Source organism: Nyctibius grandis, chromosome 2, assembly GCF_013368605.1.
Source record: "Nyctibius grandis isolate bNycGra1 chromosome 2, bNycGra1.pri, whole genome shotgun sequence".
NCBI lineage: Eukaryota > Metazoa > Chordata > Aves > Nyctibiiformes > Nyctibiidae > Nyctibius > Nyctibius grandis.
Genome location: NC_090659.1, coordinates 47,365,664 through 47,387,616, shown reverse-complemented (window position 1 = coordinate 47,387,616; position 21,953 = coordinate 47,365,664).

Below are 21,953 nucleotides of genomic sequence, written 5' to 3'. Positions count from 1 at the left end.
AATAATATAATAAGAGGACTTGTGCTGTTTCCATTAGTCTATATTTATTTCTCTACTAAGTTCTAATATTTCTTTTCTTCTTCTTCATCCCCCCACCCTTTCCTCCAGTGTGTTTAACCTCCTGTTCCTTCAGAACCTCTCTTTCTCCCGTGTACCTTTGATCTTTGTCCATTCTTTAGTCCTTCCTTCCTGACCCAAAGAGGGAAGGTTGCTTTATGAGCACAGAACAAGTCAGTGCCAGAGTAAGAGAGTAAGCCCAGAGTGCTCTGAGCTTAAGACCTTCCTTGACAAAGCAGAGGCATAGCAGGTCTCATCAGAGCCTCTTCCTTTTTTTCTTTTTTTCCTTTTTTTTTCTTTTTTTTCTTTTTTCCGCTAAATGACAAACACTGTGAAGAAGACCTGAAACAAGTGCTTTGCTGTATGCAGGCAAATTAAAACCCTTTTGCTCTATGGTTTCCATGTTCCAACAGGCATTTCTGATGACACCATGTTATATATGGGGTCTTTCAGCTGTGTTTTTTGCTTGTCATTGGATATTTTAATGTTAAAAAAGATTGTATGGGAACAAAGCAGTAAGGTGGAGATTTCCAAGTGACTTGTGTTTTGGGTAATGAAAGCAGTTCCCAAGTTCAGGCCCTTTCATGGTGCTGGGTGGGAGGTTTTCTGTTTGATGCAGACGGCTCTTGTCAACAGAGTTCTTTCCCCCTCTCATGGAGTTTTTAGCCATATAGGCTGAGATAATTTTCCAGCTCCCAACATGATTTAGGAGTAATGAATGAAACCTGGCCATAGCTGGGGTGAATCAGCCAAGGGCAGAAGAAGAGGGGTTTGAATGCACCAGGCAGGAAACATAGTCCGTGAGCTGAGACTGGCTGTGCCCAGCTGGGCTGGGCGAATGCAGCTGCCCCCAGAGCCGCTCTGTCTGGTAGGACAGAAGCTGCCAGCAGGGCCTTGTCCTGGTGACCTGGGTATCATATGAAAGAGCACAGGGCAGGAGGAGTCAGGGAATTTGCCTTGTTAACATGCTGACTGGAAGCTGAAGGTTGCTACCTTCCAAAGGGAGGCCTCTCCACTCTGCAGGTCCCTTTGGGAAGTTTCCTTCATGTACCTGCAAAGGAGACAAGGCCAGAATGTTCTACAATGTCTCCTGAGGTGCATCACTGAGAGGTGCACACAGCCTTGCTCTCAGTACCCACAGGCACATGCACATTCCTGGGTCCCTTGGATGCGACCATGGTCTCTAGTTCCATCTGATCTCTGTGCCTTACCAGGTCACCGACTCTCACCTCTGGTCTTTCCAGACTGGGTGGCTCTTCTCCTACTCAGCCAATGACACCTCCAGCCAAGGCCCCATTGTCTGCTAGCATGTCCAGGTGCTTGGGCCAGATATAGCCCTATGGAATCTGTGTATAGCAATATTAAGTGTATCATTATTTTTGTTGGTTTAATTTCTTTTTGTCTGTGACAGCAGTCTTCTCTGTTTCAGTGGTAATTAGGTCTGGGTTAATAATAATTCAATTCTCAAGACTTCATTAAACTGGATGAGGTGTGTGCCTTGATCTGTATGGGACAGGTGTTGCTCTTGCCCATAAGAGTGATTTCTGGTTTCTCAGTGAGGATTGCCTTTGCTGGTGGGAGGCCACCAGCCTCATACTGACTTTGACTCATGTTGACTTCACAATGCTCCAGCTCTGGCCTATGGGGCTTGTTATCTGGCTGTTTTGAGAAACTACTGTCTGAAGCAGAGCTTGGTAGCAAGTGTCTCTTGCTGTTTGTCATCCCACACTTAGATTTCCCCATCATAACGAAGGCCTTGAAATCATGAAAGCAGGCTGAAGACAGGTGCCCCAACATCGTCAAGAACTTGCAAACAGTCATTGGTCATTGAAAAAGTCCAACCTTGAGCACTGGGAAAAAACTGCTTTGAATATAACAAACAAAAGAAACAGTATCTAGGTAAGAAAAAACAGTGGAGGAGCAAAGCAAGGAATCTCAGCCTAGAAAAACAACAGCCTGGTATACAGCTAATGGAGGAAAGACCCTTTTACCTTCGGTAAGAACATGGTTGAGATTATTTCTCAAAAATGACAGGAATATGAAGGAATATGAATTTTGAAAGCACTGTAGATTGTAAATAAGGAAAATTAAAACTGAAACTGAATAGAGGAATTTTATACAAATGCACATACACACAGGAAAACAGCATTAGCAAACATTAAGGAAATTGAAACTACTGCCTGTCTGCCTTAATAATATGTTGTCTGGAAGAGAGTAAATGTAATACACACTGTATTCACAGTCCCTTCCATCTGAAGGGACATAATATGCAAATGTTATCAAACTCAGACTGCTTCACGGTAAGTTTGGGGAGGGAAGAAGATATTTGAAAAATCTTGTTCTTTGCATGGTGTGATAGGGAGATGAAAAGGAAATTCAAGTCAGCTTTCTGTTTCTCAAACACCAAAAATGGAAAATGAGAAGAAATTCCACCACCGAAGGAACCTTCAGACAGGAAGCCCTCAGCTATAAATTTCTGTGATTTTAAAACCTCCAGCAGAGACCAGGTCTCCTCATCCAAGCCTCCAAAGGTCACAGGGGTCTCAATAAATGTTAGGTCCATCCCAAAGGCCAGGTCTGCCTTAGCTTTTTTTGCTTTTAGACTTCTATCATGCCTATTTCAAATTTAAAGTCAATGTAGTACTAAGACACTTTATTATGAACTGTTTTCTTCTCAGAGACATTAAGCAAGGCCCTTGCATTCCAGTCTTAGGCATCTATAAGACTGAGTTATATTTCCTACCTTTGAGACTAAAAATCCACTGGTGTATTGCAAGATGATTTGAGGATAGTCAAGGTCTTCTGTGGAACCCATTTTCTTTCTGGACTAAAGCACAGATTCTCTGGTCCTCTTAATTAAATAAGCTTCTTTCCACCAGACACAGACCACACCAGCTGATCCACTTAATCTTATTGCTTCTGAGAAACACATTGGTTACAACACGTGATAGCTAAGTTATTTGGCTTCAATGGGTCTTTCTACCAGGTTCAGCTGTTTCTTTGCATCTTCCATCATCAAGCACAAGGCTAAAGAAGCAGTGTAGATCAAAGCTTGTATTGTCAGTCCAGCAGTTGGTTAACACACTGGTACTTCAGAAGCACTTGAAAGCTTGTAACAAGCAAAACAGAAATCAGTACAGAAGAGCATCAAGAACCTGAACTCGGTGGGGGTTCACCAGGAGTTCATAAACCAAAGTGGAGTCTTACTCAGGGCTTGTTCAAAAGCAGTTCTATTCCATCAGGCTGGCTTTTTGATGCTGGAAGACTTCCCAAAAAGAAACAGAAGATAGCAGGGGATAGAGTTTAATAAGAAAAGATAATCAGTATTGATCAGACACGTGGTTTGGCCCGGCAGGCGTGATGACCAGCAGCTTGCAAAACATGACCAATGCATTTTATCTCACCTTTTCCCCATTTCCCCAGGCTTGTTCTTCCCCTACGCCTCTTGATTCCTCCTTTTTCCTGCCTTTGGCCCTTCCTTTAAATACACTAAGTTTCCCACAGTAATTCCCACAAGCTCACTTTATTTCCTGTGATATTTGTTCTCTCTCGTAAGTCACCTGATAATCTTGTTTTTGCTCTTCTTCTCAGCCACAAAGATCTGATTGAACCTCTTCATGGCTTTGAGGGCATCCTTCAGTGGTCCCCCACTGAGGGGTCAAGGAGTTCTGATGTTAGTCACTGTCCTCCTCAACGCCTGTTTGCTAGCATTTGTGTACCTAAGTGTGGTTTCCTCCTGCTTCTGTCTCTTGCCTTTGTCTGTTAGGCTGAATAGCCCTTAACCAACTGTCTCAAAACCCAGGTATTCTTCCATTCTGGATATCTACATATCCTTAACATTCAAATATATCCTAATATATACAACTCAGACACAGTACCTGTTTCCCAGGTTCTACCACCACAGAGTGTCCTGTGTTGTCAGCGCATACAGAAGTTAGAGCAAGCCCCAAACTGCAGAAACATATAGAGCTCCTCATCCTGGACAACACAGCCTGGAATCTGTTCAGCTTGCATTTAACTTGACATAGTTTCTCCAAAGGGAAAGCCTGGACAACAGGTTTCAAGAACACAGCTATGGTAATAATGGACATCTTCCCCCGCTATCCCTCACCTCAGGGATAGCACATGATCGTGGTTAGGAACTTCCATCTGCACATACACTAATTGTGATTCTGCAGAGTTCACTCATTTGCACAAATCTAGACTCACTGATAACACTACTGCTTTTTCAGTTCCTCAGATCCATTCCGAAGACAATTCTATGGGAAAAGAAAGCTCAAAAAATTTTCATTAAGTCTTTACCTTTTACCAGTTAAAGTAGAATGCAATGGACATCACTAGCACTTTCTTTTACCAGGCAATTGCTTGGACCACTAGCTTTTACGTAACAACAGTCATCCACAGAATTGCAGGGAAGACCTGGTCTGAGGACGAAAAATCCTTGCTTAGGCACGTGGCTGGCAGGTGGAGATTGCTGGCAGAGGTAACTGGTGCTACCACACCATTGTCCCTTCATGTTGTCCTACAAGGAGCCTAGTGTCAAGGACAGCACTCCTGAGCATCCCGTCCAGACCAGGTAGCATTCACTTTGCAGCTGCCATAGTGCATATGTGACTAGCTTAGCTAATGGTAAAAATACAATTCCAACGAGGCAGCCTTAGTCCTGCAAAGGTTTTAACCTACTACTATTGCAAAGCATTTGGTTAAGCTAATCTACAAATTCATTGTGGGGCAGCAGGAGATGCATAGAGAGGATAAGGCATGTGAGGGGATACCAGGTCAAATGGATTTTCTGCGCTGTGATTAAAGACAGAATGGTGTGTACAATTTCAAAAAAGCCCTAAGAGCACAGTACCAGATGAAGTACAAAAATAGAGAGGTACACTTCCTTTTAACAACAATAAAAAATACTTACACATGTAAGAATACAAGACACCGGAGGGATCCATTCTGCATAACCATTTCTGAACAAGTGCAAGTAGTGAGTAGTTTGGGTTCATTGCTGATTTATATTCTCCCTACAGACATCTCTGCAACGCAATCAGCCATGGGCAGCTGCACTAGTCTGTTACACAAGTCCTCATGTTTTCAAATTCTCCTGTGAAGTCATTTCTACCCACCTGTTGAGGTTGCATTTATCTGTAGCTGATCATCTGTGATTTCAGTTTATATACCCCTGGGCCCTCTGGTATTATCCTGTGCTTGTGCTTTAGATGCCTCCACAAAAGTGGAGGGGCAGGGTTCAGCAGCACTCAGGGTGTGACTTCCTGATAGCTTATGTTTCATTAGCAAAACTACTCGAGCATTCATCTCCATTCTACAGCTGTTGAATAGTTTACACTTCAAAAATAATGGCCCATTAGCAGTCAGGTGGATGGATGGATGCAGACTTAAACTTTTGGTAATCACTTTCTACCAATATTGATTAATTGGGGCATTATGACATCATCAAAATTGCTTTACTGCAATATTATGCAGATGGAAAATATCTACAGACCTCACATTTGAGGGGCTGACATTGCTATCTCAGGAAAAAAACCTGCTTTCTAGGTTACCTGGTATGAATTTGGACTCATGGGACAAACTTAATGCTTCTGGAGGAATTACTTGTGCTTGAAGATTTCCTGCACCTTCAAGGATTTCTTTCCCCATCTCTATCCTGTACCCCTGGGGCTGCCATGCCAGGATATGTCAGGACAAATGGTGACTCCAGCTTTTCAAATGCCAGGCTACCTGAGAGGAACAAAATGTACAGGCTGGGTGTGCAGAACATCCAGTCACTTCTGATAAAGTGTGGTTTTCAGCTCAGTGTGGCCTTATCATTAAAATGTCACAAGATACAGTACACAAGAAACATTTTTTTTCCACAATGACAAGGTGCCTTTTGCACCAGAGTAATACTTTAGAGCCATGGAGAGCTGCGATATTTTTCTAGAACAGAAACACTATGATCACACATTTCTGAAAATAACCATTTTGCTCCATAATAACAAATGAACTTCTCTATTAAACTGGTTTATGCTTGCATGTGACACACTCACACAGTGGTTTGCTTATTAATATATGCCCACAGTTGAGGAACCTCTGGTTTCCACCAGCAGATATTTCCAACCTTTCTCGGGACCATTCTTTTATAAAATGTTATTTTAAAATAGTCACTACAGAACACTGTGCAAATGGTATGGTCTTCCTAAACACCATGTTCTAAAGCTATGCTTACTGGTATGCAATCTTCCAATGTATGGGTTATCATGGAGGACATTTTCATACTTGATTGATTTGCATTTTCTTCTTGGGAATAATAAAGCCTGCATATTACCACACTATATGACAGAGGTAATATTCCAGCTAGAATCTTCCACTGTTTGTATAACGTTTGACATTTGTGAGGACACAGCCTTTGACAAGCAGCAATAATCCACCTCAGCCTGTACTAAAACTCGTATGATTTCATATTGCTGTGTGGAAGCTTTAACCACATCATTGATCATCAGTGAGAATTTATTCCAAACAGGTTGTAGGTCTGTGCTATTCATGATACCCTTCTCTATCTCTAAATTTCCGTAAAGAACTTAGGCCACTATTTCTCCCTTTCCTCCAAAAGTGAAAGACTTTCCAACTCTCCACGGTAGTTTTGAGTAGCTGGGTTTCTCTCCACAGAATTAGACTTCCATCTAAAATTTTAATGGATCATTTTATTTCCTGAACTTCACTGAATCTATTAAAAGGTTGTGAATGTCATGTGGTTCACATCAAAATTGCTATCCTTCCTGTAATACAACAAATAAGGAAACTATACCCAGGGAATGGCTAGCTGTGGGGACCCCACTTTCATGAAATTTAGATAGGCAACATAAAAGTAGTTCCAAAATTTTTATTTTAGACTACCCAGAGTAAAGATTGACCACTCTGTGGGTCATTTTACATTCCAATGGAGTTGGGTATTTTTATGGTACGTTTGCCAATTTTTACACTCCATTTAGCACACAAGACATTAATGTGAAACAATTTGGGATATTCCTACCCATACAAAGGTTGGAAATCACTTGCACAAAAAGATACTGGTGTATTTATAATTCCAGCATCATAGCTAAACCACTTGATCCTCTGTCTTGTCTTTCTTCAAATACAACCTCTTGAGCTGTAAATGCCCACCTTAGATGAAAAGGCTTTTTGAGGGATCCGGGTATCAGCAGGGGTCTGTGCTAAAACAAAATTACTCCATTTAACTTCTGTATTTCCTTTCTGAGGTGCTCTTCTATGCATGAGTAACCCAAATGGAGGCTTTCCAGGGCAAGACTACTTGGCCTGCTCTCCATGCCAGCTTGTACGTGACTGCTTTCCTGTGTTTCAGTTTGTGCCCACTGCCTCTGGTCCTGTCACTGGGCACCTCTGAAAAGAGCCTGGCTCCATCCTCTTTGCACCCTCCCTGCACACAAAATACTCCTTCTTGCCAATTAGACATCCTTGTCCTCAGCAGCTGTAACACTGAGGCCTTAACATTTACTCCTACACATATTAATGCTGTCACTCTTATTGCCTTTTTAGCCTCCTTTGGTGTCCAAGGCTGTTGAATGCCACTTCTGATAGCTAAAGGCCTGAAAGAAATGTTTGTATAGTAGTATTAGATTATCTAGTCTCCAACTAAAAATTAAATCCTACCAACATTTCAGTGTTTCCATATGAGATTTTTTTTTTTAAATGTTTTTAATAAGCATTAAGAGGTGAACAGTTTTGTCACACTTTGTCATCCTTAGCATTAATATCACAGCCTGGAACTGCAGTCTACCTTTTGTACTGTAAATGCTGAAAGAAGAAATCAGCAACGTGTCCTACTGGCACTGCTTCATTTATCACACCAAAGGTTTATTGATCGAAGACTGTATTCCATTTCAGAAAGCATTACCTTTTTTAAAGCTACAAAATACAGCACAGGATAAAGACTAAATATGTACCTTTCTAACAACATGAACCTTAAGTCATTCTCAAAACCCACCCTGAGATGTTGGAAAGAAATACTGAGTTTTATGTGCTTTTAGTCAGCTCCTAACAGTCTGATTGCACTAGTATGTCACATAGACACATGTTTCCTATTTTAATACATCTGTCTCACCCTGTCACAATCGAATTGCTTTCAGCAAGTCTGGACACAGATACTGGACCCTTTCAGAAGCTGCAAGGTGTGAGAACATCCAGTTCTTCAGAAACACGCTGACATTTTGGAAGCCACTCTACTGGCAGCCTTGCAGAAGACATTGTACTCAAGGAGTCAGTGGTCTTGGACAGGTCATGTCTGCTCTACTGGGCCTCGTACTTAAGGCTTGAGAAGCTCATCTGCTATTAATGTAATCTGTAACTTGTAATATCTTTGGGAAAGGTAAGCTGTATGTGGATCAAGAGGTGGAATGTAATGATCCTGACCAGGAGTGCTTTGCACATTTAGGAGGTAGTGACCTACATCACAGCTAAGCTGAGCAGGTGCAAGCCCGTGCTGCACTGTGCTGCATGTACAGCGTGGCCTTCAGGCCCGTGCTGTGCCGCTCACATCCCTCGGCTGCAGGGTGAGCGCAGCCAGCTCACCGTAACAGAGGAGGCTGCAGGCAGCTCCTGCTGGGTACCAGCGATTACGTCACCTGCGTGGCACCAACTGTGCAGCAACAAGTTCTCATGAGAACATCCTTTTTCTTGTAAGAAAATTATATAATAAGTCAAATAATGAACCAAAATGAGGGACTTCCATCCATGGACAGGATCTGTGCAACGCACTGTGGGAAAATGCATCTGGGCTCCATCCAATGCTGCATGAACATGGGTGCCTGGCATCTGAAGGGATGTAAGATTTACTCTCTCTATATATTCCTCTTCTTATTATTCTGTCTTACTAAAACAGTTATTTTATTAAGCCATTTGTTTTGGGCCTTCCTGACAGAGATCCAGAAAGCACCCCCCATCATCTCTCTCTTACCTTATCCCCCTGCCCTCAGTGTAGAACAACCTCCGTAACTGTGCTGGAGCTTCGTTCAAAATGTTTCTCTTGCCCAAAACTACATTGGTTTGCAATAAGGCTTTTTTAAGTGGCTGGAGCATTAGAGGGGAGAAGTGTGCAGAATTTGTGGGGAAAAACACACACACACCCCCCTATAGCAGCAGACACAGTTCAGGACAACTGGTGGGCAGGTCCCGAGGTTCCTCAAAGGGACTTTAGGAGCAAGCAGGTGGAGGAAGGGAGAGCTGGACCCCAGAGCCAGGAGGTAGCCTGGCAGCATGTGCCTGGTTCTCACCATCCCACAGTGCTTCTGCAACAAAAGCTCCTGTGTTAATTTCCCACCATTCTCCCCTGCATTTGAGGTCTCCTTTGGTGACGTGTTTCTAGGCAGCACTCAGCCCCCAGCCTCTGCCTGAATGGCTTTTGTTGTGATAATTTGGGGAGGTGGTAGCTTTGGTGGTAAGCAATCAATTCAAGGGCAAAGCAGTGTCCAGGGACAGGTCCATAGAGAAGCCAAGACACCAGGAGCTTCCAGGGGAATCTGGTGTGAAAAATGATGCTGTATTTCCTTTAGTATACAGATTAACTTGTGAAAAAACTTATTGGCTGGATGGTCGCACTATTGGCTGGATGGTCACATTATTGACTCGATGGTCACACTCCAAGAGTTACGGTCAACGGCTCGATGTCCAAGCGGACACCAATGACGAGTGGCATTTCTCAGGGCTCAGTATTGGGACTGGTCCTGTTTAACATCTTTGTCGGCGACATGGACAGTGGGATTGAGTGCGCCCTCAGCAAGTTTGCCGATGACACCAAGCTCTGCGGTGTGGTAGACACGCTGGAGGGAAGGGATGCCATCCAGAGGGACCTTGACAGGCTTGAGAGCTGGGCCTGTGCAAGCCGCATGAAGTTCAACAAGGCCAAGTGCAAGGTCCTGCATGTAGGTCAGGGCAATCCCAGGCACAAATACAGGCTGGATGGAGAATGGATTGAGAGCAGCCCTGAGGAGAAGGACTTGGGGGTGATGGTTCACGAGAAGCTCAACATGAGCCGGCAGTGCGTGCTTGCAGCTCAGAAGGCCAACTGTATCCTGGGCTGCATCAAAAGCAACGTGGCCAGCAGGTCAAGGGAGATGATTCTGACCCTTTACACTGCTCTCATGACATCCCACCTGGAGTACTGTGTCCACCTCTGGGCCCCCCAACATAAGGACATGGAGCTGTTGGAGAGAGTCCAGAGGAGGGCCACGAAGATGATCAGAGGGCTGGAGCACCTCTCCTATGAAGACAGGCTGAGAGAGTTGGGGCTGTTCATGCTGGAGAAGAGAAGGCTCTGGGGAGACCTCATAGCAGCCTTCCAGTACCTGAAGGGGGCCTACAGGAAAGCAGGAGAGGGGCTTTTTACAAGGGCATATAGTGATAGGTCGAGGGGGAACAGTTCTAAACTGAAAGAGGGTAGATTTAGATTAAATATTAGGAAGAAATTCTTTCCTGGAGGGTGGTGAGACACTGGAACAGGTTTCCAGAGAAGCTGTGGATGCCTCCTTCCTGGCAGTGTTCAAGGCCAGGTTGGACGGGGCCTTGAGCAACCTGTTCTAGTGGAAAGGTGTCCCTGCGTGTGGCAGGAGGGTTGGAACTAGATGATCTTTAAGGTCCTTTCCAACTGAAACCATTCTATGATTCTATGAAAAAGAGAACTTCACAGCCTAGCCTGATGAGCGTTGGGAGGGCAGTGATGCTTCTGTGCTGTTAACACTTTTGAGGGCCCAGGGAATAGCAGCTGTGAGGCAGAAGGAAGATGGATACATCAGCAATCTCTCTGCCACTTGTCATCTGCTATTTCTTTAAATCGGTTGATGAAGTACAGCTCGCAACAGCCCAGATGCCTGATGCAGGAAGCATTTGGAGGTGGTGGTGGGAAGTGGGTATCTGTGCATGTGGTTTGAATTCTAGTAGAGTCTGCAGCAACTGGTGTAGTTTCTTAACAGAGTATAAGTGTACAACTAGTACAAAAATTAGGGAATTTTCCTTGTCAAGATCTGGTCTCCAAGTCCCAGAAGCAGAAACTACCTTAATTTTGACATACCACACTTCTGAGTGTGTGGCATTGCAATGTTAACATTCGTCAGACTTTCCTTTAGTTAGAGTTGGTTGTTTTGATGTATTGTCTCAGTTCAAGCTGGAGCTTCATTCAAAGAAAGTTATCCTCTGCCAATGCCTAGCTCTAACTTTTTAGTACAGCTGTGAACTCTTGTGACTGCACAGGGAAAGCTGGAAGGATTAGGGCTCTGGGAGACAAATAGACCCATCTCTTCTGAACTGCTACAACATGCAGGACAGTTGAATGGCACTATCCAGATACAGTCTATATAGACTATTCCCTAAGCAATCTCTCAGATGTGTTGGCCACTTTTCAGCTCAGGGTCTTTGTGTGGAATAGGAATCAATGCACAGCATGCAGATGCTCTTATTTCAGTCATCACTTAAGTCTGGTTGAATAGGGCATTATCTGATACTATATTTGGAATGTTATGCCTATATGCAGCTGCAAATAAGGTATGGAGACCAGAAGCTGGGTCTTTCAACATTTCTACAGTGCACATTTTGGGAAGGTCAAGAAGAAATCCGAGTCCTCCAGAAGGTAGTAATGGTAAGAGCAGTGTATTAAGTTTGTGTGGCTATATAGAGACAGGTATTAGAATGGTTGTGTCTGCCTAACTGCATATATTCATCTACATCGGTCTATAACAGATATCGCCTCATAAGTTTAAAATTGATACATTTTCCTGTTTGTGAAGGAAAGTCCTTCTTTCTTTTTTTTTTTTTTTTTTTTTTTTTTCCCAGGATCTAGCTGAGAAATATCACACTTGGTAGTTCTGGACACAATGTAAAAACATATTTAAAACAGGATATGAAGTAAAGTATACTTGGTTGTGATGAGTTGACCCTGGCCAGCAGTCAAGCAACCACTGCTACACACTTACTCCCTGCCCCCAGCAGGGTAGGAGAGAGAATTAAATGAGGAAAGGCAAGAAAGATCATGTGGATCATGATAATGACAGTTTAACAAGTGAAAGAAAGAGGCAGGAAAAAAAACAAAACAAGTTGTGCAAAGGCAATCACTCTCACCAGCAGACTGATGCCCAGCAGTTCTCTGAGAAGCAGCTGCCTTGGAAAGACTACCCCCAGCTTTTCTGCTGAGCATGAAGTTTCATGGTATGGGATAGTTCTCTGGTCAGCTTGGGTCAGCTGTACCTGCCATGTCCTCTCCCACCCTCTTGCCCAGCCCCAGCCTACTCGATGAGGGGGCAGAGTGAGAAACAGAGAAGGCCCTGACGCTGTACAAGCACTGCTCAGCAATAGCTAAAACATCCTTGCATTATCAACAATGTTTTTGTCACAAATCTAAAACACAGCACTGTACAGGCTGCTGTGAAGAAAGTTAACTCCATCCCAGCCAGACTCAGTGCAATGGTAAAGAGGAGATGTAAGTTAGATGCATGTTTTAACTACAAAATTGTCTATCTTGAATAATGCATGTTTGACATACCTGTTTCGAACCTTGCGTAGGGAAGACAAGGTACACTCCTGTCCCTGCAGGAATCCTGAATGTCTTATTATACATCTAATGTTTCTCTCATGCTTAAAGCATCATGCTGTTCACTGCCTGAGTACCTAACAAAACCATAACTACATCTATAATTTCCCTGGAAATTCTGCTGTTATGCTTCTGCATGTTTAAAATCTAAGAGTGGTAAATAGGTTACAAACATATTGTCATCAAATCGATTGGTGTTTGAAGTAATGACACAGTGTAAGTCATGTGAAGCAAAGGAACAGTTAAGACTAGTTTATATTTGATATATATATATTCTATATATTATATACGCGTGTAAACATGAGAAAACTTTAAAATACAAATTATGACAGAAAAGGTTTTCTGTTGCTATTGTCCTTGTACATTTGTCTCTGGTTTATATCCTATTAATTGATTTCTGCTCTGCTGTAGCCACCATCTCATTTGCCACTAGATGTAGCTGTTGCTGCGCTTGTCTGTTGAGATGGCACCCGCTGTGGTTAAAAGGGAAAAAACAGGAGAAAACTCAACGCGGTCACTTGTGGTCACAGCTGAAGTGCCATGTAAATTACACAGTTTAGATACGGGGGGTCGAGACAAAAGTGGTTAAAGAGTCTCTGCGTTCAGCTCTCAATAAATGCAAACCCGTTTTTGTCACGCAGCTCTCAGTCGGGAGCCAGGCACGTAAGAAGGAGCAAGCCCTCCACCTTGGTGTGCAGCGAGGGCCACGGCATGAACGCATCCTTTCTTACTGTCTTTAACGCGAAGCAGACAGAGCACAGGGCCCTTCTTCACAAAAGGTTGTGCCAGTTCAGCAAAGCTCAGCTATGAAAGCCCTTTTACTGCGCTGCAGGAAAATTGAGGCTGTGGTACGTGGGCCTTACATGTAATTTCTTCTTGTTACCCGGAGGATAAAAGCATCCTTGCACATGCAGAGCCAGGTTACATCATGGGGTTGGTGCCTCTCTGCCGGTGCTGCCAAGCCGGGGATGAGCCCGGCACAGGGACCTGGGGGTGCTCGGCCTCTGCCCCCAGTGCCCCACATTGGCCACAGAGAGACCCCAGTGACTTGCCGCTCTCCCTGGCAGTGGGTGCTGGCCCTGGTGTGGGTCACCGCCTGTCCTGGTGTGCGTCATTGCCTGGCTCTGGCTGTGGCAACCTGTGGAGGCCCCGATGATGCCCCATGGCAGCCAGCCGCATGAACTGCTCACCCGCAGCCCTTGCAGCCCTTGTAGCCCTTGCCTCTGTCTCCCCCATGCAGGACTCGCGTTTGCTGTCTCCCTGCAGAGGCTGGTGCCTCCAACGCCATTCCTGAGATCCCTGGCCTCTGGTGACCTCCCTGAGGGGCTGCCTCACCAGGCCCTGCAGCCCTGTCCCCTCCATGGGTTCTGGCTTCCTTCTTGGTTCTGGCTTCCTTCTTCGGCTGCCCTGTGACAGCAGCCACCACTCCGGCACTTTCTTGGGGTCCACTTGGCCAGCAACACCTCTGGCCAGGGCTCCATCATCAGCCATAAATGCACAGGAGTTGTTCCTAGCGGGGTTACTGATGTCCAGGGCATTTCACTAAGGGCATAAAAGCAGTGTGCCATGGAGGCTATGACCGCTGGCCACGGTTTGTGGCTGTAAGCAGCAAAAGCAGGTAATGAGATCTGCTTGGATTCACCACAAAGTCCAGGGTGAAGCCAAGAGTAGGACCAACCCCCACCAAGACCGTGCTGATGTACTAGTCACTAGAGGGACTCCACTAGTACATGCCACTGTCGTGGCCTAGCTGTGATACTCAACCATTTTTTCCGTGGATCCAGTCATACCAGAGTTCCCTAATGTAGCATAACTCATTTAGTGTAGACAGTGGCCCGTGCAATACAACTGGAATCTTTTGTAAGTATTTCTTCAACTTTCTGTACCCGCATTTACCTGTGATGAGCAGACAGTGCACACCATTTGCTCATGTCTTTGGATTCATTTTCTGCACACATCAACGCTTTGTGTGTTAGACTTTGTCTCCTACAGTAGCTGAGGTCATGTCCCTGCATCCAACAGTAGCATGTTAACAGATACAAACCAGAAGTTTTTGACTTTTGGACAATTTCTGAGGTCTTCTGAAGGGAAAAAGCATCATTGCAGGCAGAGACTTGTGATGGAACTATGTTTCTCCCTGACTCAAATTGATCCCAGTTATGGTGGTTTGATCTTGGCCAGCAGCTAAGCACCACTCAGCTGCTTGCTCACTTGCCCCCACAGCGGGATGGGGGAGGGAATATGAAGAGCAAAAGTGAAAAAACTCATGACTTGAGATAAAGACATTTTAATAAGCTAAGGAAAGAGGAAGAAAAAAACAAACAAGTGATGCAAAGGCAGTAACTCACCACCTCCCACAAGTAGATTGTTTCCAGAGCCAGTCTCCAAGCAGTGAATAGCTTCCTCAAACCACTCACCCCTCAGTTTTTAATGCTCACCACGACATTATGTGTCATGCAAAATCCGTTTGGTCAGTCTGGGTAACCTGTCCATCCTGCTCGCTGGGGGAGCAAAGTGAGAAACAGAGAAGGCCTCTAGGCTGTGCAAACACTACTCAGAAATAACTAAAACACTGGTACATTATCAACACTGTTTTAGTCACAAAACTAAAATACAGAACTATACGGGCTGCTATGAAGAAAATTAACCCCATCCTAGACAGACCCAGTACATCAATTTAAAAGAAAATTCCACTGGGATTTGAGGTCATGATTTGGTATTGCCAACTAAAGTAAACTTCTGAAAGATCAGTGCTTTGCATCTGAGAGGGAAATGCCTTCTCTACTGACTTCCATTGCTGATCCATCATCCTGGGTGGTAGATGAATGCACTTATGGGAAGTCACAGTTTTATTCCGAGTATATGATGCCCATGTTAAAATTCAAGCTCCTGGAGTGATGTGAGAGTCTAAGAACACCTTTCTTCATTTCAAAATACCTTTTAATCCCCATATTCAAGGGAAAAGTCCTGAAAACACAGTCTGGATGCATGTTAATAAATAACGAACCAATGTTAAATAAAAGAGAAAAATATTTTATTCTTCTAAAGCAAGACTTTTGGTGAATCTGATTAATGACTTTCAAGGTGTGGATTTGGAAACACTTCCTACCTGCCTGCCTTCCCAGGATGAGATATTTATATTTATGTAAATGCACTTTTAAGGTAATCCCATGGTCTTAAAGGCTGGATTGAGGCACTCTAATTCTCTGAGCATCTGGATGTACAACAGGGAGATTCTAGATTTGGTCCTACACACCTGGAGTTTGAAACTTTGGGGATGAGCTCACACAAGAAGACTACTGGAGGAGACACACAAGATCTACTGAAGATGATGGCATAAGTACTGGAGAGGAGACCAATGTCAGATTTATGATGAGTGACTATCATGGAACAATTGAAATATGGAGCTGAGCCTTGACACAGTGCAGTTCGCTTTCCCAACTCCTTCATGGAAGAAATACATCCTGTCTGCAGAGATGGCAGAGTGAAAATGAGATAGGGAGTAGAAGTGTGGGTTTGAAAGAGGCCGGTCTACATGGTTCATTTTGGGTTTGGGTTAGAGTTAGTGTTTGGGTTGAGAGAAAGCAAGCCTAGAGCTCCAGGTGGAGTGGGGCTGGAAATGAGCTGTCGATGGGAATGATTGGCTGCAAAGAGAACTAGCCTGCGAGACATTTTTGGTCTAGAAAATGTCTTGATGACTTTGTTGAAGGCTCAGCCCAAACTTAAATTCTTGTCTTCCAGCTGATGTGCAGACTGCAAGGTTGGAGTTGCTTCTGGATATGTTGACAAAGTCTTATATTTCTCCTTTCCTTCCACCAGGGCAGATGGTGGAAATGTCTTACTACTCTTTCCTAATCTGCCTTAAAGGCTTGATCTGGAAGATTGTTTTATGGTGTAAGCAGACATTTCAAATGTGATACCTTTCTCTTTAATGGCTTATCTTGTTTATGAACTTTTTGACAGAGGTTTCAGATCATCTTTATTTATCCTTTGTGTCATTCTGCAATAAAATTATAAAATTTGCCTTTAATTTTAGGCCAGAAGCTGTTATTTATAGTGCCAACCTTAAGTGCTCAAAGATTAGAAAGGCCTATAAATCATGAGATTTGTTTTAAACATGCATTGGCATTTTTAACTTGTTTTCACATTTATGAGACTTTAGGACGTGTTGTTCGCATTTATGAGCATCTCTGCACAGATATGCCATCTAGAAGCCTCCCTGTCTCTTTCTTTTAATGAAAGGTGTACTTGCATGTAGTTCTCTGGCTATGAGGAAAATCCTCCTACTAGTTAAAAAAGGAAATAAAAGTTAAGGGATAACGAAAGCAGAGAAGCAATGCTATATTTAGTATTGTTTGAGGTGGACTCATGTCATCTGAACCTCTGAATAGGTTCCAGGCACTTCAGGGTACCATTTTTCCAAAATATTTTGCACGTCCTATTTTCCTATAGGCACTAGAAAGCAAAGTGAGGGTGACATCAGATGATCTTATCTGTAGTGCCTTTAATTCAAGAATAGATGCCTTTCTGAAATGAATGTTCAGTTCAGTGAGTTGTTGAGCTCAGTGATAGGCATCAAAGCATGCGTAAGAAGTCTTTTCAAAGGCTATTAGCTTTGTGGGGCTAATCTCACCGGGGTTTCATTATAATCAGAGGAGACTGAATGAGTCAGGTACAGAAGGAGTCTGCACTTACAGTCATCTGCAGGAGCCTCCCTCTCCCTTGATTGCAGGAGTAGCATAGGGAGAAAGTTCATGAGCCACTTATGCCAGAGTAGGATCTTGCTCTGTAGATATCGACAGGATATTGCAGGAGTTGGGGCAAGTGGATTTGCAGAGTTCCCTCATAAGCTGCAGTCACTGTGCACTGTTCCCTACCTGTGAGTTATGTGGCATGAAGGTGACTTTGCCAGGAGCTGCAGCCTGTGAGTAATGTGTTCAGAATGCTTGCTTGCTTTCCAGACCAAGCGAGGTGTTACATGCTGCAGCAGCCAGGCACGAACGCAAATAATGAAATGAGGCTGACCAAACAGCCAGCAGGGATGTGTGAGGCTGACTCAGGTCTTTGTCGATTTCCTCACCACTACCTTAAAATATAACAGTTCAGAGAAATGATTTGCTTATTTGAATGCACCAGCAATATTTGTTTCATGCTAAAAAGTAGCCTGAAGGAAGTGGTGGTATCTGTGCATTAATTACCCTTTTAAGTGAATGAATTAAGTGGCTAAATGTGAACCCTCTACAGTTTTTACCAAGGAAATGTTAATTTAGCCTTGAGTGAGAAGCACTGCAAAATCAGCCTATGTTATAGGCTGGGAAAAAATAAATCTCGTGCATGTGTGCCTGCAAGCTTTTCCAAACCCTTCCTTCCCACAGTGGACACACAACATCAAGCCCATCTCGGTATCTTCCATGGTTGTAACTTCTGTCCCCTTACACCCTTTCCCAACTTTGCTACTGTCTGTTGTGATCCTTGCTGTGTAAATCCCACTGTAAATTGTCAGATATTCAGGGTATGGAGCTGTCACTTCATGTGCTTGTAAAGCACGCTGCGTGCCCGTGGGTTTCTGTGACTCAAGACAAAGTGTTTGGTCTCAGGATGAGGCTAGCTGGTGTGGGCAGGGTCCACGTGATGTGCCCAAAATCCTACAATTCCCTGCCTAAGCACAACAGCCTGGCTTAGTACTGCAACAGTAACTCCTCAAATACCTTGGGCAGGTGTCAGTGGAAAAGACGCAGTCTAATTCCTGAAGACCTTTACATTGTAAACAGGAAGGCTTGCAAAAATATAAAACGAGGTGCCTCTGATTTCTGGGATGAACCTGGAGGTGAGCAAGGAAGTAAAGGCAGAAAAAGAGATAAAACCAGGGCATGCCCATGGACTGCCACCTGCTCGTGTTACTGCTTTGTTCCCTGAGTCAGCAGACAAGCTAGTCACAGTTGACATGCTACAGCTGCATATATAAACTGATATTTAAGCTTGATGAGTCAGAGAATTCCTGTCTCAGAGTCACTGGTAATTCTGCCCTTGTCTTCAGTAAGTGCAAAAATGGGGCATTTTGGTTTGTCAGAGCTAGTTCCCTAAATGTGGTACTTCTGTGAGTTAATTGATTACAGTAGGAAAAGATCAATGACATGGACTTAGCAGTACCATGTCTTTGCTGGAAAACCTTTACAAGGTGAGCTGAGAGTCCTTTCTGTTCTTTTGCATGTTGAAGTCATTTTGCTGTTTAGGCATCAGCATCTTTATTGGGAAGATAAGTTATCAGCCTGCATGGATGAGCTTAAATGAAAACTCTGCCACTTCCCCTTCAAAAAGATGCTTTATTTTTTTCTTTTTTTTTTTTTCCTCATGAGTTCTGGTGTTGAGGATCTAAAAGAGCTTGAAGCCTGGTTGTGTTTGCCAGGTTCATGATAGGGTAATCCCTGAATGCTCTGAATTGGAGACAGAGGCATAGAGGCATCCTCAGTTGCATCAGAGATTCTTCCCATTTTTTCTTGATAAATGACAAACACTGTGAAGAAGACCTGCTCCCCGCATGAGGAACACACACATGCTCGGTAGAACCAAGTTGCTTCTTTTGCTTATGAGCACATTGCTGTGTGAGGAGCAGCCACCCTTGGCAAGGTGCCTGCTGACTCTGTTGACAGATCTGAAGGAGAACCTGCCTTTGTAGGGATCTTTCTGTGTAACGAGTGCTTTGCTGTATGCAGGCAAATTAAAACCCTGTTTGCTCTATGGTTTCCATGCTCCAACAGGGATTTCTGGTGAAAACTTGTCATATCTGGTGAAAACTTGTCATATTTGGGGTCTTTCAGCTGCATTTTTGCCTGTCTTTGGATGTTTCAATGCATATATTCCAGCAATAGATATGCTGGCATCCTCCCAGCAACCTTTAACTGTCCTTTAAGCAAATTGTGATCAGCATAACTAGTTTTAGCAGAACTTTGATTGTGAAATGTAATCTGGGAGGCCCTTACACGTGGTTGGATAACACAGTCTACAAGGTTCTCACTAAAAGCATTTTTGCTAATAAGCAATTAACTTTGGACTTCAGTTTTCCACCTGGTGAATTTTTAGCTGTGTTGAACTTCCAGCCGTGATACTGAAGAGCAGTGACATCCTTTGAACAAAAATGATAGGCTGGGTGTGGAAAGATCCTCTGTGAGACAGACTTGAGTGAATGCCTTGGATCAGTGAGGGTGTCCCATTTCCATAGGCGATGATGAAGTCTAGACAGAGGAAAAGAACGCACATGATTTTAGCAGAGGCTTTTCTGCCGCTCTAAGGCTATCCAGGTGAAGCTGACGAAACATGTTGACGTATTTCAGTGGTGACTTGTGCCCATTCATTCTGTGTCATTTTGGTTTTCTTGGCATCTGACTGGGTTCTTTCTAGAGCAGTGGAATGGTAGAAGCAAATTGGCTTTTGTAGGTTTTTCCCCCCTCCTGCTAGTGTTGAAAAGTGGTAGGACAGCAATTTGTGAGTTTTGGGTGATGGCTGTACAGTGAAGGCAGCACCCAAATTTGGACCTTGTGCTAGGGATGGAAGTTTGCTCCAAAGGATGCAGAGGGCTCTTATGGACAGAGTTCTTCCCTCCTCCCTCATCACTGATCCAATACTAAAGATCCCCTTGCACCTTCTCTGCTTTTGTACTTTTTAAGACCTTGGAGTCTTTGCTCCTTCAGAGGAGGATCAGCTCTTCATATGTCTCTGGAAGGAACATCACAGTTGTTTTTTGTGGATGTATAAACAACTTGTCATGCAACAGAACTGCTCAGGGTGGCAGGGGCCTGGAAGCCATTACCCATGGACGTTCATGGTGAGTTGTCAATCTGAAAGCATGCTGCAGCCCATGAATCACTTTTCCTTTACACCCGTGGGGAGTGTGACTGAAAAATACACCTACACACTATAAAAATCCAAGTTCAGGTATTATAAAGAAAATAAAATCTGTAAATTCTTACCCTTAATTTATTCATTTTTATAGGAACTTCTCCTAAATTCCCAGTAATGAATTAACTGAAAATTGAACTGTTGCCACTTTTTCTGAGGCAAAAATTAATCCATCAAACTTAAATCAGCCATGGTGCAAACATAAAACAAAAAAAGCCATAGAACAAAGGCTTCCACTTTTCACCAGAAGCACTGGTGGCAAGTCCATTGCTTTATTTCTTCCTGTTTCTCAGTTCTTGCTGTGACATACAATTTGTGATGTCAAAATTATTTTCCATGCACTTTAGACTCTAGAACTTCAGAATATTATTTGCTTTTTCTTCCCTTTATTTTTTTTTCCTTAGCCTGGTTCAATTAATAGCAAAACTCCCAAATGTATTTCTATTAAAGGTATAATCCTGTAGCTATGGCGCAAGTATGTAAGATGGTTTTTCGTTCTCCTTAAAGCAAAATGGAGATTTTAAGCTTCCATCAAAGTTTTCTGACTTCTCGATGAGAAAAATCACTTTCCACTAAAATTCAGAAGCCAAATACTGGGTAAAAAATATTTTTCCCTCCTTCTTTACTTGTTTCTTGGCATCTGTAGCCTCAGAGGCTAACAGGACATTCTATAGAACTAGAGTAGGCTCTTGTCCATATTAGAGAACCACTTTCAGTTTTCTTTGCAAACCCAGAACATGGGTAACATGGCAGCTCCTCCTGTGGTTCATAATCTGAAAGGTACTTTTGTTACCACAATGAAGTAGAAATATCAAACCTGAGAAGTCAGGAAGGAGAAGAATGTGTGGCTTGATTCTTTATGCTAGTCCAAGTGCACCACTTGGAGAAGATAGTAAGTCAAAAGAACAACACAGCTGTGCTTTAAAAGATAAATTGCAAGGAAAATTTGAATTATGAAAGATTACTCAATGTGGAACCATTTAAAAATTAATTTATCTTCATGAAAAAGCAGATGTTAAAACTAGCCTAAGTATTTATGTTTGACCTTGATTGTTAAGTCCCTGGTAAGAAAAATCCTAGCAGTTTTCTTTAGAAAAATAGCAGTTAATGGAGTTGCCATTGGGTGTAGCTATTGTGTTACTCTCTCCTTAGATGATCGCATAAGAAACACAGAACTGGTTATTTTGCAAGACAGTCAGTACAGAAAAATTATTTCTCCATAACAATTTCAGGTTCAGCAGTGTCTTAGAAGGATGGCAGAAATCACACTAATTATTAACATTCCCTACAGCGTGAAAAGAAAGTTTACCATAAACCCATTCTTATAACTGATGCATATTTTAATCATTGAACTGTTTTAAAAAAATACATACAGTACATTTTGTTCTTGAGCTTGAAGTTGACATACTTGAGG